Source organism: Haemorhous mexicanus, chromosome 1, assembly GCF_027477595.1.
Source record: "Haemorhous mexicanus isolate bHaeMex1 chromosome 1, bHaeMex1.pri, whole genome shotgun sequence".
In the NCBI taxonomy this organism is placed as follows: Eukaryota; Metazoa; Chordata; class Aves; order Passeriformes; family Fringillidae; genus Haemorhous; species Haemorhous mexicanus.
The window spans coordinates 102784637-102797765 of NC_082341.1; the positions used below are offsets into that span (position 1 = coordinate 102784637).

At 34.9% G+C, this 13129-nt stretch overlaps 1 protein-coding gene across 4 annotated transcripts in view; it reads right to left on the reverse strand.

The window, feature by feature from the left end:
* Positions 1-12887, reverse strand: part of CCDC102B (coiled-coil domain containing 102B) — a 141549-nt gene extending 128662 nt beyond the window's left edge. For 3 of the 4 annotated variants that reach the window (XM_059857491.1, XM_059857464.1, XM_059857482.1), the window contains exons 1-2: positions 12799-12887; positions 182-304 (exon numbers count right to left, since the gene is read on the reverse strand). The gene's annotated coding sequence lies outside the window, so the exon portion shown is untranslated. The remainder of the gene's footprint in view (positions 1-181; positions 305-12798) is intronic. The other variant, XM_059857472.1, reaches the window with a different exon arrangement.
* Between the last annotated feature and the right edge of the window lie 242 nt (positions 12888-13129).

Sequence of the window (13129 nt, forward strand, 5' to 3'; positions counted from 1 at the left end):
TACAGGTTTGAGGTGATTTTGTCATTTGACATTCAGTAATGTTTCCAAAGCTGGAGAGATGTTAAGATCACAGATCACAGGAGACTAAAAAGGAAACATTGGTCGTGAATTCTTGCTCCCCTCCATTGTGATGGCTCAAGTGTTCTTGAGGCTGGGACACTGCCAGTCAGATAACACTTACAGCTGTAACAATTGAAGTAGGCTTGTACAGTAAGCTGGTGGTCTCTTGGGCTTCTAATCATTTTATGGTAGGCTGAACTCTGCCTGCACTCTTCAGCATGGATAGATGATCCCAACTCTGTACCTAAAATTAAAAAAATTATGAAATAAAAGTAGTCTTTCCTCCTGTGGGAAATAGAAGTGCTGTCTCACTCCAAGCTGGTAAAGAAAATATGCTTTTATTTGTATTAACTTCCCTATCTTCTTTTCAGAAAATCTAATCAAAACAGATTTTTTAGATACCCTCTTTAAAATTGCAAGAGGTAGAATAAAATATCATTTTTTCATTAAAAGAGACAGATCTCTACACAACCCATTTCAGTGGATGGCTGACTCAGGATAAAACCAAAAAACAATAGAAATATTGCTGGATAAGTGAAATAGGTAACAGGAATTTTATTAAAAGTATGAATTATGAAGATTTGTGCTTGTATCTTTTTTTAAAGAAGTGGACTAAACTAATAGCTTGAAAGGAAGCAAAGATTTTAAAATTAGAAAAATGTGTTGATTATTGTAAAAGTTCTGAAACTGACAAAAATCTCACAGTTCCAGACGGATGATTAGGATGGACTTATTTTATCTTATCTGTAGTTCATATCAATCTACTCTTTCATGTTCTCAAAAATACTGCACTGATGAAATTACAATAAAAACAAGTCCAACAGTCCAAATGAAGACTGTTTTAATATTGAATCTGTTGATATTAAATCTTTAATCATCTCTATAGTTATAATGGTATTTAAAAAATAATAATTCTTTTCTCTGGTATATGACCACCTCATAGAAAACATCATATATGTACATTGATCTCTGAAAACTCTCATCTATAAAATATTGTATGTATTATACATAACATATATATTCCAGGGGGAACAAGAATAATTTTTAACTTGTCTGTTAAAGATAATTCAAAGAAGAAAGGGCCATGCTGATGTTAGACACAATCTCTTAACATCAGAAATATCACAAGTTTAAAATTGACAAAACAATACTGTGTGGAGCTAGTTTTAAAGTCACTACTTGAGTTTTCAGCAATAGACTAGCTAGCACAGCATATGGAATTCAGTGTACATAATTAATAGATAAAAAATTGGACGGAAAGATAAAATAAACTTAGAGAATTGGTGAAAAAGGGGGATTTTCTGATCAATGAAGCCTTCTGATCATTCCACTTTTAACAGCTGAGTGATAAGGAGGAACACAACATCCCTTTAAAGCTGTTTTTCTTAATGGAATTATTTAAAATAAGCATGAACAAATATATGGAGCAACATTCATTGTGTCATGTGAGTGAGGTGTGATGATAGAGTGAGAACAGAGTGATGACAGTTCTCAGAGAAAAAAAAAACATTTGGTGAACATGACAAAGAACATAGGTCTGAAAGATATTTAATTATACTGCAACCTTTCCTATTTACTTAATGATCCTGAACACCAGTAAGAAAGAGAAGAGCTCTTGATTTATTTTTGCCACCTATTGTTTTAGGTAAACAGCAGTAAATTCACCCTTGGTGGCACCGTTAAACAAAATCACCCGGAGAGAAAAGAATTATTGAACTTTCCTCATGTTAATACCTGCACACTGAACTCAGATTTTTCAGTCAGTTCAGTAGCTAGGGCAGTGCTTGAGGATACAATTTCAACATCCTTTTTCTATCTGCAAGACTTAATCTTTAGTTACATGTCTCTTAGTTCTTAAGACCTCAGCCAAACTTTTTTAAAGTATTCTGTCTTTAGAGAAAATGTCTGCTTTAGATTAAACCAGTTAATTTTCTTTTGTCTAATCTATAAATTAAATAGGACAAAATGAATCATAGAACTGAACATTTTCTTTGTAAGTGCTATTGGAAAGCCAGAACTTTCCATGGTATTGCTGCAGTTCACCCAACAACAGACCCTGACAAAGAGAGAAGGCTTTAAGAAAATGGGTGGGGGTGATGTGATCATTATGGGAAGAATATAGGAAGTAATTTAACTCACTCCCTGAAAACTTGGCTGTTTACTAAGGGTTGCTAACTATCAAGCTATGAACTTAAAAAAAAGGAGATCAAATTTTGTGTGCCTGTTCCTGTTGTAAAGTTGGTTTTAATTACTAACCCTTAGGGGTCCCACCCAGTGGCTAGATGAAAAAATATTGCCAATTAAATGATTTAAATGTATGGTGAAAAAAAACATCACACTGGACAGCAATTAATGATATAGCTCAGTCTAAAAACATATCCACAAAAAATTGCATCTAGTTTCCAAACTCTTAATCATCCTGGCAACATGCAGCCAGGAGGTTGATAATTTGTTTGGAAAAAATGTAGCCAAAACTTTGAGGCAGTACCTGATTACGGGGGTAGCTTAGACACACAGGAGCATAGGATTTATTTCAACAGACAATAAGAGAGGATGTCACAAAAGAGGACTGGTGAAAATTCTGGCGAAACAAATTGAATATTTGAGTAATTTTTTTTAAACAATGGTACAGCACATCACCAACATTCTACCACCTTCATGGAAGGTAAACTAATCTGGGAAACTTCTCATGTGTGTTACAACAAACACCTGCAGGGTGGAAAGAAATCCTTACAGGAGGAGAGATAGTGGTGCTCAAAACATTTTCCCTGCCTGAGCTCTCACCGGTCTCACAACCGCCTTAAGCCAGTGGTTTGGTACTTCTCCCTTATTTGGAGAAATATAATCTTAGCATCGAAAACATTTTAAGACTAAAATAGGACAAGCTTGGTTTAGGTTGAATCTTGTACAATGGATTATCCAGCTACTGCATCAGCCTCAAAATAGCGGGACAGTAGATCGATGGAATAAACTGCTAAACCAGCAAATAAACAAGAATGGATCTATCAGTACTGCGTGGGAATCATGTCTGTGAGAACTTGTAAGTTGGCTACACAAGTGACAAACTCCCACAAGAAGAGCCACGGATAAGGAATTCATATCAGTAGCTGCCCCAAATCCTGTTAAAATAGAAATAAAACCCTTTGAAGTCCATATAATGAGGTTGCAGTTAAACATACAACCCAGGGTTTATCCATGTGCCTCTCCTTTTACAATGAAAAAGAGAAAAAGTTAAAAACAACTGAGGTTTGGATTATGTCCAAGACCCGAGTGTTTTCTCTTGCAGAAAGTGTGACCCTCCTGCATCACCATGGTAACGCTGATATATGGAACATATACCCAGAACTTATGTATAACAGATCCTGCATTTCGAAACAACTCAGGTATTGAAGATCCATAATAAACCAACCTTTAAACTAGATACAGAAGGAATACTATCTGCAACATCACAAGGACACGTTTTGACAGTGAGTGATAATGTTAGATAACCACTAAGTTAACCTGAAATTACCTACATGTAGTTAGCACTGGATATGAAGCTTCACATGGTTGTGACAACAACAGGGTGAGAGGGGTACTGCAGGCATGTAAGGAAACTAATCATGTACTAGTGGCCCAGAATACTTACAGCATATGTACACAATGAGAAAATACACAGCAATTATTTCATACACGCTCCTGATAGTCACTGTGCAAATCAAGGTAAATGGACAAAATAAAGCTACCATTGCTCATGGCTGTGTATCTTAAAAAACAATCCAGTCCACTTCTTACTTAAGTGCCCTTCACTTAATGCAGTTCCATTACATACAAGAACCTGTGATTATGGCTGCAAAATTAATTGCAATGAAGATACATTGAACGTAAACAACGTATACACTCCTACAAGGAATGAAACCTGTACTGATTACAGTGACCATCTCTATGATGGTGGCTACAAAGTCATTGACCAAAAGAACATGGAGGTTAGAGATGTTATTCAAAATCTGTTGGGTGAAACTGGTATATGAACTGAATTAAATTGATACTAAAATATTACCAAATAAATTTCTTGATATTACAAGACACTGAAGCTAGGACAACCAAAATGACTTGGAAAACTCTTAAGAGGAAAGAAAAGCAAAAACATGACAATAATGAACATACAGCTGATCCTAAAGTCTGACATATGCTGAGAGCAGTGCCAATATGAGTGGTCAAAGGGAGAGCAGACTGTACATATAACTCAGTGGATAGGAAGAGATAAGGGTAGATATTACCTGCAGCCAACAACTTCTGCATCTTCAAATGGGAGTGCTACAGACCAAACTTCTGAGCTGGAAAGTGTAAATGCCTAAGCTTATCCCCAATGTTTTTGTAGCAGATCCAGCAGCAGGCTGACTGATGAGGCCTTTGTGCTTTCAAGTGTGGTGTGGAGACATTTATTCCTCAACAGAGGAAAAAAAATGAGCACTGGCATTGAAAGCTTGGTAACTAGTTTGTTCATGGGAAAAATAAAATTTAAAGAACTTGTAAATAAGAGAGCTTATGAATTAGGGAAATATTGAATTAGTGAGTTCATGTGTTGGACTAGTCTGTACAAAGATGATTCCACCATTGTTTGATGTCTTTAGGTTTTGGTGGTGTTGTTTGAGACAGAGGACTTTTTTAAAATGGTTTTTTTTAAATGAGCTCATAAGCTCATAAAATAAAGTTTAATTTACAAAGTACCCTGTGACGTAAATTTGAAAGATCCAAACAGACCATGACATAATATACAGATTGTCCTACTTCATGAAAATTAAAAGATAGTGCTTTCAGGACTTTTTAATGTACAGCCAAAGATGATTCTGTTTATTTTTTTTCCCCACAGCTATAAAAAAAATATATTAACAATATTAAACCATATGGTAAATTTTTAAGCTCTGTTGTTTCCAAACACTGAATTCCTTATATTTGTCATAACTTAAAACCAGCCAAAAAATGGCCTTAAGAGACAAATAATGCCAATTGTTTACTTCCTATTAGGAGTTACGTGATAATTTTTCTCTATTTTCCTCTTAACATAAAAATGTCAATAAAGATCTAATTCATTTCCAAAACCTGTTTTATTTCCTTCTCATGTCCAGTAACTAAAAACAGTTATGCTATGAAAATGACAAAGTATAAAGTTTGGTTTTAACTCCACAAAGAGAAGTGTTTTGGGGTTTGTCAGGTTTTTTGTTTCAGTGAGGGGTTGTTGTTGCTGTTATGTGCTTTTTTTGTGCAATTTTACTATGATAAAAGACATTGTGACAGACAAAGCGTTTCTGAAGTACCCCCAGGAAGTGCATCATTATATTAGTTGTCCATGTATAGCTAAATTCCTGGGAGAAGAGGTAAAGGATGGGCAGAAAAGAGAGTGACTGAAAGACAATAAACCACTTAAACCTTAAGAGGAAGCAGTAAGTGAAAGGAGGACTCAGAAATGGCTTAATGTGTTTTCTATTTTAGTAGACTATCCAGAATCCAAAGGAAAACATAGTGATCACCATAATGCTGAAAAAAGCATTTCACAGTATGTAATAGGATTAAGTACAATGCTTCATAATATTACAGTATCCATTGTGATAACCAAAGTTCTCTGACTCCAGAGGAGGAATCCTTTCTATTATTAATAGTAGTTTGCTTCTCCTGAAGGTTTTAATAATTCACTTGAAGGCATGTAGGGCAAAATTGCATATATATAATTTATATCTTCAAAAAAACCCCAAAACATGAAGTAGCCCTAAGTGGCCCTCAGGCTGGCCATGCCAGTCATGTCACCAGTTTGTCCTCATTTGCTATCCTTTTCCACAACCTGTTTCAATCCTTTGAAATAAGATTTACAATTCCAGGTGTAAGTTGTCCCACTCATTTTAGAGAAAATTAAATCTACAGTGTGACAGAAATTCTTGTGAAACAAAGGCATGCCATGTAGAAATCCTAAATATGATACTCAGAGTAAGGGGGACGATCTCAGAAGTCCCCCCTAACATGATTCTCCAAGCAGTGTGATTTCTGAGGAGCTCTAGTAGCCTGTTTCTCCCAGTTTTAACAATGTTGCCATGACATCCAGGAAATAGGAAAAAAAATAAGATCACAAATTGCAAATCTCAAAATAAGCAACTATTAGCCAAATGGGTTGCAAAACACCATGTAAGTACGGAAGAGCCACAGGAAATAAGCCCCTTTTGTGACAACACTAAACTGCCTTAAAAGCAGCAATTCTGCACTCTTGTCAGGAACCAGATGTAAGGAACACAGAAAAGAAGAAAATAGGCTTTATCCCCCAGATCTATTCTGCCAACAAAAACTGCAAATATGAGAATATGTGTATGAAGGAAGGGGGTGAACAAGATAATCAAGCACTCCCAGATACTTCCCAGGCTGAAGGTCAGTTCTAAGCACCGGGGGAAACAATCCAGAATAAACAAGCCAGTAACAGCAACAATTAGTGTCTTGCAGGAAACATTTACTTCTTCATGAAGTTTCACAAAATTTTATATTTGGACTGATGCTTTTATTGAAATGATTGCCTATACCATGTTTCATCTAACCATGAGGTATTATATATTTCTCTCAATGTGTGAATTGCTTCTGTAAACATAGTGAAAATTTCCATGCCAATGGGAAAATTTGACCACAGGACTAGTATAGCTGACATGGCTTGAGGCTTTTAAAAACTGAGTGGTTACCTCTTTCCACAGAATAAAACACCCCTAGGTAAAGTGAATTTGTTCTGTTAAGTTGCACTAATATAAAAAGTGTCAATAATTAAAAGCAGTCATTTAGGACAAGATTTCTTACACACCATACATCCCATTATTGTTGCTGGTGGGGGGAGGGAGGGTGTGGGTGTTCTTAAAGCTTGCTCAAAGTGAAATGCTGTAATTCTCTCAGAAAAATCCACCAAAAAAAGGACATAGTCCACTTCACTGTGGTCCTATGCATGTTTTTTTCCTTTTTTTCCTTTTATCATTTTCTCCCCATATCTAAATATCCATTTTAAATAAAATCCCATTCAGCATTTTAATTGTTCTTTTGAAGACATGCATAAAATATATCTTGTTTAATATTATACAGATTATATACATAGTGTACATACTATATAGACATACTATAAACACATGCATTCATAAAAAGACAGCTTGGAAGGTAGTCACAGATTACAATAAATGTAAAGACTAAACAAATATTACTCTTTCTTTTTTTATTTTTCTTTTGGCTGCCAATTTTAATAAACTTTAAACAGTTTGGATACTATTTCTTCAGAGGAGAACCAAAATTATATACTCTGATCTAGGTCTACTGGATAATACAAGTGGTTACATATCATTGCAATATCTTTCAAAGTCTTTTACAGCAACAAGCAGATCTTTCTTCACATCTTTGAAGTTTTATTCAAATCCTTAGGGTTAAACATGGGTAACATAAATATTTGTACATAGAGATGTTGTAATTTACTACCCATAAGGCCAAAAGAAGCTCTGAAGTACTACTTTAAGTATAATTTACAGTAACTTCATTTCCCCAAGAATGTTTTGTTTGGTTACACACTTTCATAACATTTCACCCATATCTTTTGTACATTCAAGTCTGTAGTATTGATTCTCAGCCACCACAGTTGAAAAAACATATTGTATAATCAGATTATGTAGGGAGGGAGGGGAGTGTATGTGACACCCAACTTTCCCAGACAATCTAAAAAGAGCTAAGTAGAAGCTAAACCAATCATAACCCAACTAAATTTGGTAGCTGTGGCATTTGAGACAGTTTGCTTGGCTAGCTCCCCTTTGAGATTTGATTATCACGTTTTACTAGGATATAATTAATGAAAAATAGAGTCAAAATAAACTTCCTAGGTAGTTAGGGTAAGTTTGAACTCTCAAAGTTTTAGATCCTTTCATAGTGAATGACTTGCAAAGAGGTTTACAAAGCCTAGAGTAAACTGCTGAGTTAAACAAGTAGCCAAGTCCCCTAAATTCTAATCCAATCTCAGTGATTCTATGTGAAGATCGGTATAATCCATGGAATACATTGTCTGAATGATTATTAGGAAAAACAGATTATGAATCAGCATATTAACAATAACTTCAATTGAGAACAGATTCAGAGTGTATTTAAAATAAGGCGACAGTTAATTTATACAAAATAGTTCATATCAGTTAAACATCTGGTCTAATAGATATCTTCTGAATAGCATAGAGAGATTTCTTTAGAACAATAGTAATCTGTTGTTCAAACTTGAAAAAAGTAATTGCTTCAGAAGAAGTTCACATTAGTTAATACTAGTTCACTGTACTGAAACGCTATCTTTTTTTTTAATGCTTATAGCTAAAGCTACAAGTGAACTCTTCCTGTGATTTACAGAAACACCCATAGGCATCTTGTTCTGCAGGCACAATGAAATTTGCTCTAATCACATTAAAATGGTATCTTGTTTTTTGGGGTTTTTTGTTTGGTTTGTTTTTCAGCAGTTCCACAGCTAAGACTAAAAATAACCGAGTGCATGAGTCTTCCTCCTCTGTTTACCCAGAAAGCAGAGTAAGTTTCAGTGAGTGTTTAGTGTGACAAACATTTTTCAACCTACACTGAAATGAGTTGCAATGTTAACAGGGTCATTCACTTTACTGGGAACAAGTAGGATAAACAGCTGACTTCTAACACCACTCAGCTTAGTTACAAAAGAGCCAGTAGTCAGTCACAATAGAAAGGACTATTCACAATAGAGAATCTCAAAAGACTCAGCTCAATCTGTGTTGTCAGTGTATTATTGCACACTGGATATCAGCTCAGCCAGTGCACACATGCACTGTCTTGCTTATACTGACAGGCAGCCCTTTAACACAGCACAGAAGAGTATCTTGCACAGATTTCCTCTGAACTTCTCAGAAAGAGGGAAGACTAGAGAAATGTAGGGAGATAATACCCAAGGTATACATCATCCACAAGCTTAGATCTGCCTTTGAGTATGTAAGTCATAACTGGTCTTAGAAGTCTTTACAAGCATTAAAGCCAGCTGTAAGTTAAAAGTCAAAAAAGACAAGAAAACCAAAAACATCTCATTCAGCTGGGGATTTTCATTCAGGGTATTAGTTAAACAATTTAGGCTGTGTGAAATATAAAAAATTGCAAATAAGCTACAAATAAGCTTATAGCACACCATTAAAACAAAAGACCATTGTATCATGTTGAATTCTCAAGGGTTAAATTGCTTTCCCAACTATTGTTAGTATTAGCATTCTACTATTTCATGTTTCATTTGCTTATGTCCAAAAGCCATATCCACTTCCTTGTGAGAGTCACTGTAGCTTCTTATTGAATATAATTGAGGAGGCTCAACTACTCCCAAACACAACTCAGGATTTCATAGCTCTGTGGGATTTTTAGCACATTTCAGATTAGGCTACAGGTCAGGTCAGCTAGGTTTCTTTCAGCCTCAAAAAGAAAAAAAAAGAAACTGAAGACAGACTAACCGTACTGAAAAGCACTTTACTGAGCAAGAATTAGGTCAGATGCAATGCTAAAACATGTTCATCCAAACAGCAGAGATCTCTTAAATGTATAGAGAAGCTTCATTGTTTAGACAAAACCATCACAAATTTATTTTCTAGAGTCTGTACCTCAATTCTATAATCTTCTATGTTACTCATTTAGAAAGTGACCTTGAACTGGATAGCTTCACTTTCATTTACAGGCTTTTTTTATCCCACTGAGTTGAGGGGGTCGTGTTTTCTTTTGGGGGTTTTTCTGGTGTGGCATTTTTGTTTTTTCTTTTCTTTCTTTTATTTTATTTTTAATGAAGCGTGAAGATGTAATGGAATATCCCTGAAAAAGTTATGTTTCTAATCCCTGCTTATACTCTGAGAAATTCTTCAGAGTTTTAAAACCCTTAACAGTATCCTAAAACCATATGGTTTATGATATGAGAGATCAAGAGTTGCCTTGTTAGAGTTGAAATCATTTATGCTGCTTTCCTATTCAAAACATGACCTACTTTTAAAGGAAATTTCATAACACTGGGAATAGGGAAAATTAATCACAAATATCTGATGATTTGTTTCAGAGCAAGACATAAAACATCCCAATGCTTATTAGGACACAAAATAATTTTTCTTCAAAACACTACTCAGAGTCTAGAAACAAGTGATTTTCCCACCCACATAAGCAGACAAGAACACTCATAAATATTTTGTTTTCTCTGGGTCAGAGCATATCCCTTTGGCTGGTTCAACCACTCTGATATAGTTGCATCAGAATTGACAACTCTCTTGTGTGGAGATGTTTTTGGTTTTATCGGAACAGTTTTAAAAGCCATATCTTGGATAATTAATTCTTTTAAAAAGATTCCTTACAAAAAGATTGCTACTTGGACATTTATATGTAATTATTCTTATTTTTCCCTAACCAGTCTAATATTTTAACACCATCTCATGCCTTTCAATAGCTCAAGGACTTTGATTTTGTGTAATTTAATGCTGTAAGATATTATCCCATGATGATCCCAGCTCCACTAAATCAACCTTGAGGGAAATGAACAAAGGAATAATCCCCATTGTGACTTTTACCTGGATTCCACAGTGACTAGAGCGGTCAAATAAAATAAACCACTAACTATCATCTGTTGTATCCTAGATGTCACTTAAACGCATAGAGAAGCATCTCTTAGTGCCCACTTGCTCTAGGCTAATATGTAGTCCCACTAAAAGAGAATAAATTATTTGAGTAATTGGTGACTACTCAGCATGGCAGAAGGGAAGATGGCACCCTTTTGCAAAAATGGACACCTACAAAAGTTATGGAGAAACATCCAAGTCAACTGAAAATACATATAAAAAATATTCAAAACAATAGGAGCTTCCATGAAAATTGCCCCCGGTATTCCTCCAGTAAAGTTATTGACATTAAATAAGAATGGGTTTGGTAAAAAACCTAGTCTTATTTAACCCAGTGTAAATCAGACCTAGATTACTTAACTAGCATGAGCAGAGAATCAAGGTGTTCAAGAAGGATCATTTTCATAATAAACCAGTAAATTAAAGATCACTGTATGGACTAGAAAGAGAATAGGAGTGAACAGATTAGGTGAGTCACTGAAACAGGCTTCTCCAAGAAGTCATGGATGTCCCATCTCCAGAAGTGTTCAGCCAGATTGGATGGGGTCCTAAGCAACCTGCTATACTTGGGGGAGATGGGGACTAGAGATCTTTAAGGTCCCTTCCAACCCAAACCTTTCTATGAATCTATGATTCCATGAGTATCAAATTCGTACACTTCAAATGGTTCCAATATCTACCTGTCTGTCCAATATCTATCTATCTATCTATCTATCTATCTATCTATCTATCTATCTATCTATCTATCTATGCTGAAGTAAACAACAGTAAATTAAGTCTATTAATTAACAGCTCCTTTCACGCATTCATTTTCAAGTGATTTATTTTTCAGGCTTACCTGAGGTTACCATTAGTATTTTATACTTAAGGTGAAAGAGTGGCCTCAATTCAAAGCTGGCTGCAAGCAAATACACAAAAAACACCCCCAGACATCTAATTTCACATTTTTCAATTTCAATTTTTTGTAGATGTCTCTGGAAGTGATATGACTAGTTCTATTACTGATACCTAATATCTTTTGGAAATTCATTTATCTTCATTATTTTATGCAAAGAACTGCATTCGGAAACACAAAAGTAACTTTTCTAACAGCACAGGAATTCTAAACTAAAAACTAGGACTCTAGCTATAGGATTATTTATAGCAGAGTCTGCTTCATAAAATGTTTGAAAGAATCAGTAAGAACTAATACAAACAAAATGCAGCTATCTGGATAGTCAGTAGGAAACCCATTAGTACTATTTGCTATATCTGCCTATTGAACTTAAGAACATTGCTTTTGGAATTTGACCCTTGGTTCTCATTGCTGAAGGATCATCCACAGTGTCTCACACCATCTCTGATACTTGCCTTTAAAATAATGACAGACTGAATATATTTGTCCAGCATCAACAAATCACAGTATCAAAAAAAAAAAATTTAATTGCATTAGAATAACGGCATACAGCTAAGAACGCATTTTTCTTATCCCAACTTCAGTTATTTCCTGAAGGAAGTTAGGATTATACAACTCATTATTGAGTTGCATAACTTATGAAAATAGAAGCACTGTGAAAACACTGCTTTCCAACAAAAAAAAAAAAAAAAAGCAGTACAAACTTCTGCAAACTCATAACAATAATTTCATGACCCTTATGTACATAATACCACCCCCATTAAAAGGTAGCAAAGTTTTACCAGTTTATGACATTACAAATGCATTTCACAAAGTAATTTTAAAAAGGTTTTCAGTAGTAAAACTGCAAAATCTGTGAAACTTCTGCCTTTATACTAATTTCTAATAAAAATTAAGAAATAACTTCAACAAACTGTCACTTACAAAATTTTAAAAACTTACCTGGTTATAGTAAGCAAGCATTTTGCTATACTTGAAAAACAAGTTATGTTTAATGCCATGTTAGAAGTAATGCTACATGATAGTAGCAAAAATCTTAGAAGAGAAGAATCCAGCTAGATATAACTTAGTCACATTTTTCAAATACTGTTTTCTGATCTTCAGTACTTTTGCTGGCCAGTTCAGACTGTTTTCCTCCTTACCATCAGCATGATAGTAACTCATACTTTGTCCCTGAAGAGATTTATAGAAATTAAACATTAAACTCAGAAGCTTAAGACCCCTTACCTTCTGAGTTTGCTGGGCTCTTCTTGCTTCTCAGTGTAAGAGACACATGTGTAAACAACAGAATTTCCTGCATCCTTTTCTCATCTGCACTGTACTGGGACTTGGCCAATTGGATTATTTACAGCATTAAGGCCACTCCACAGTAACTTGAAAAAGAATCTCATTGGTCAGGCATTATCAAAACTAAAACCACATTTTTCTTTTTAGTACAAGTCATTTATACAAGACAAAACTTTTTGTCATATTGTTCTTCACTAAGCATTATTTGCTCAGTTTTTTATTTCTCCTTCCCTTTCTAAACTGAAGACCCTAGTCCTCCAGATATTTTGTA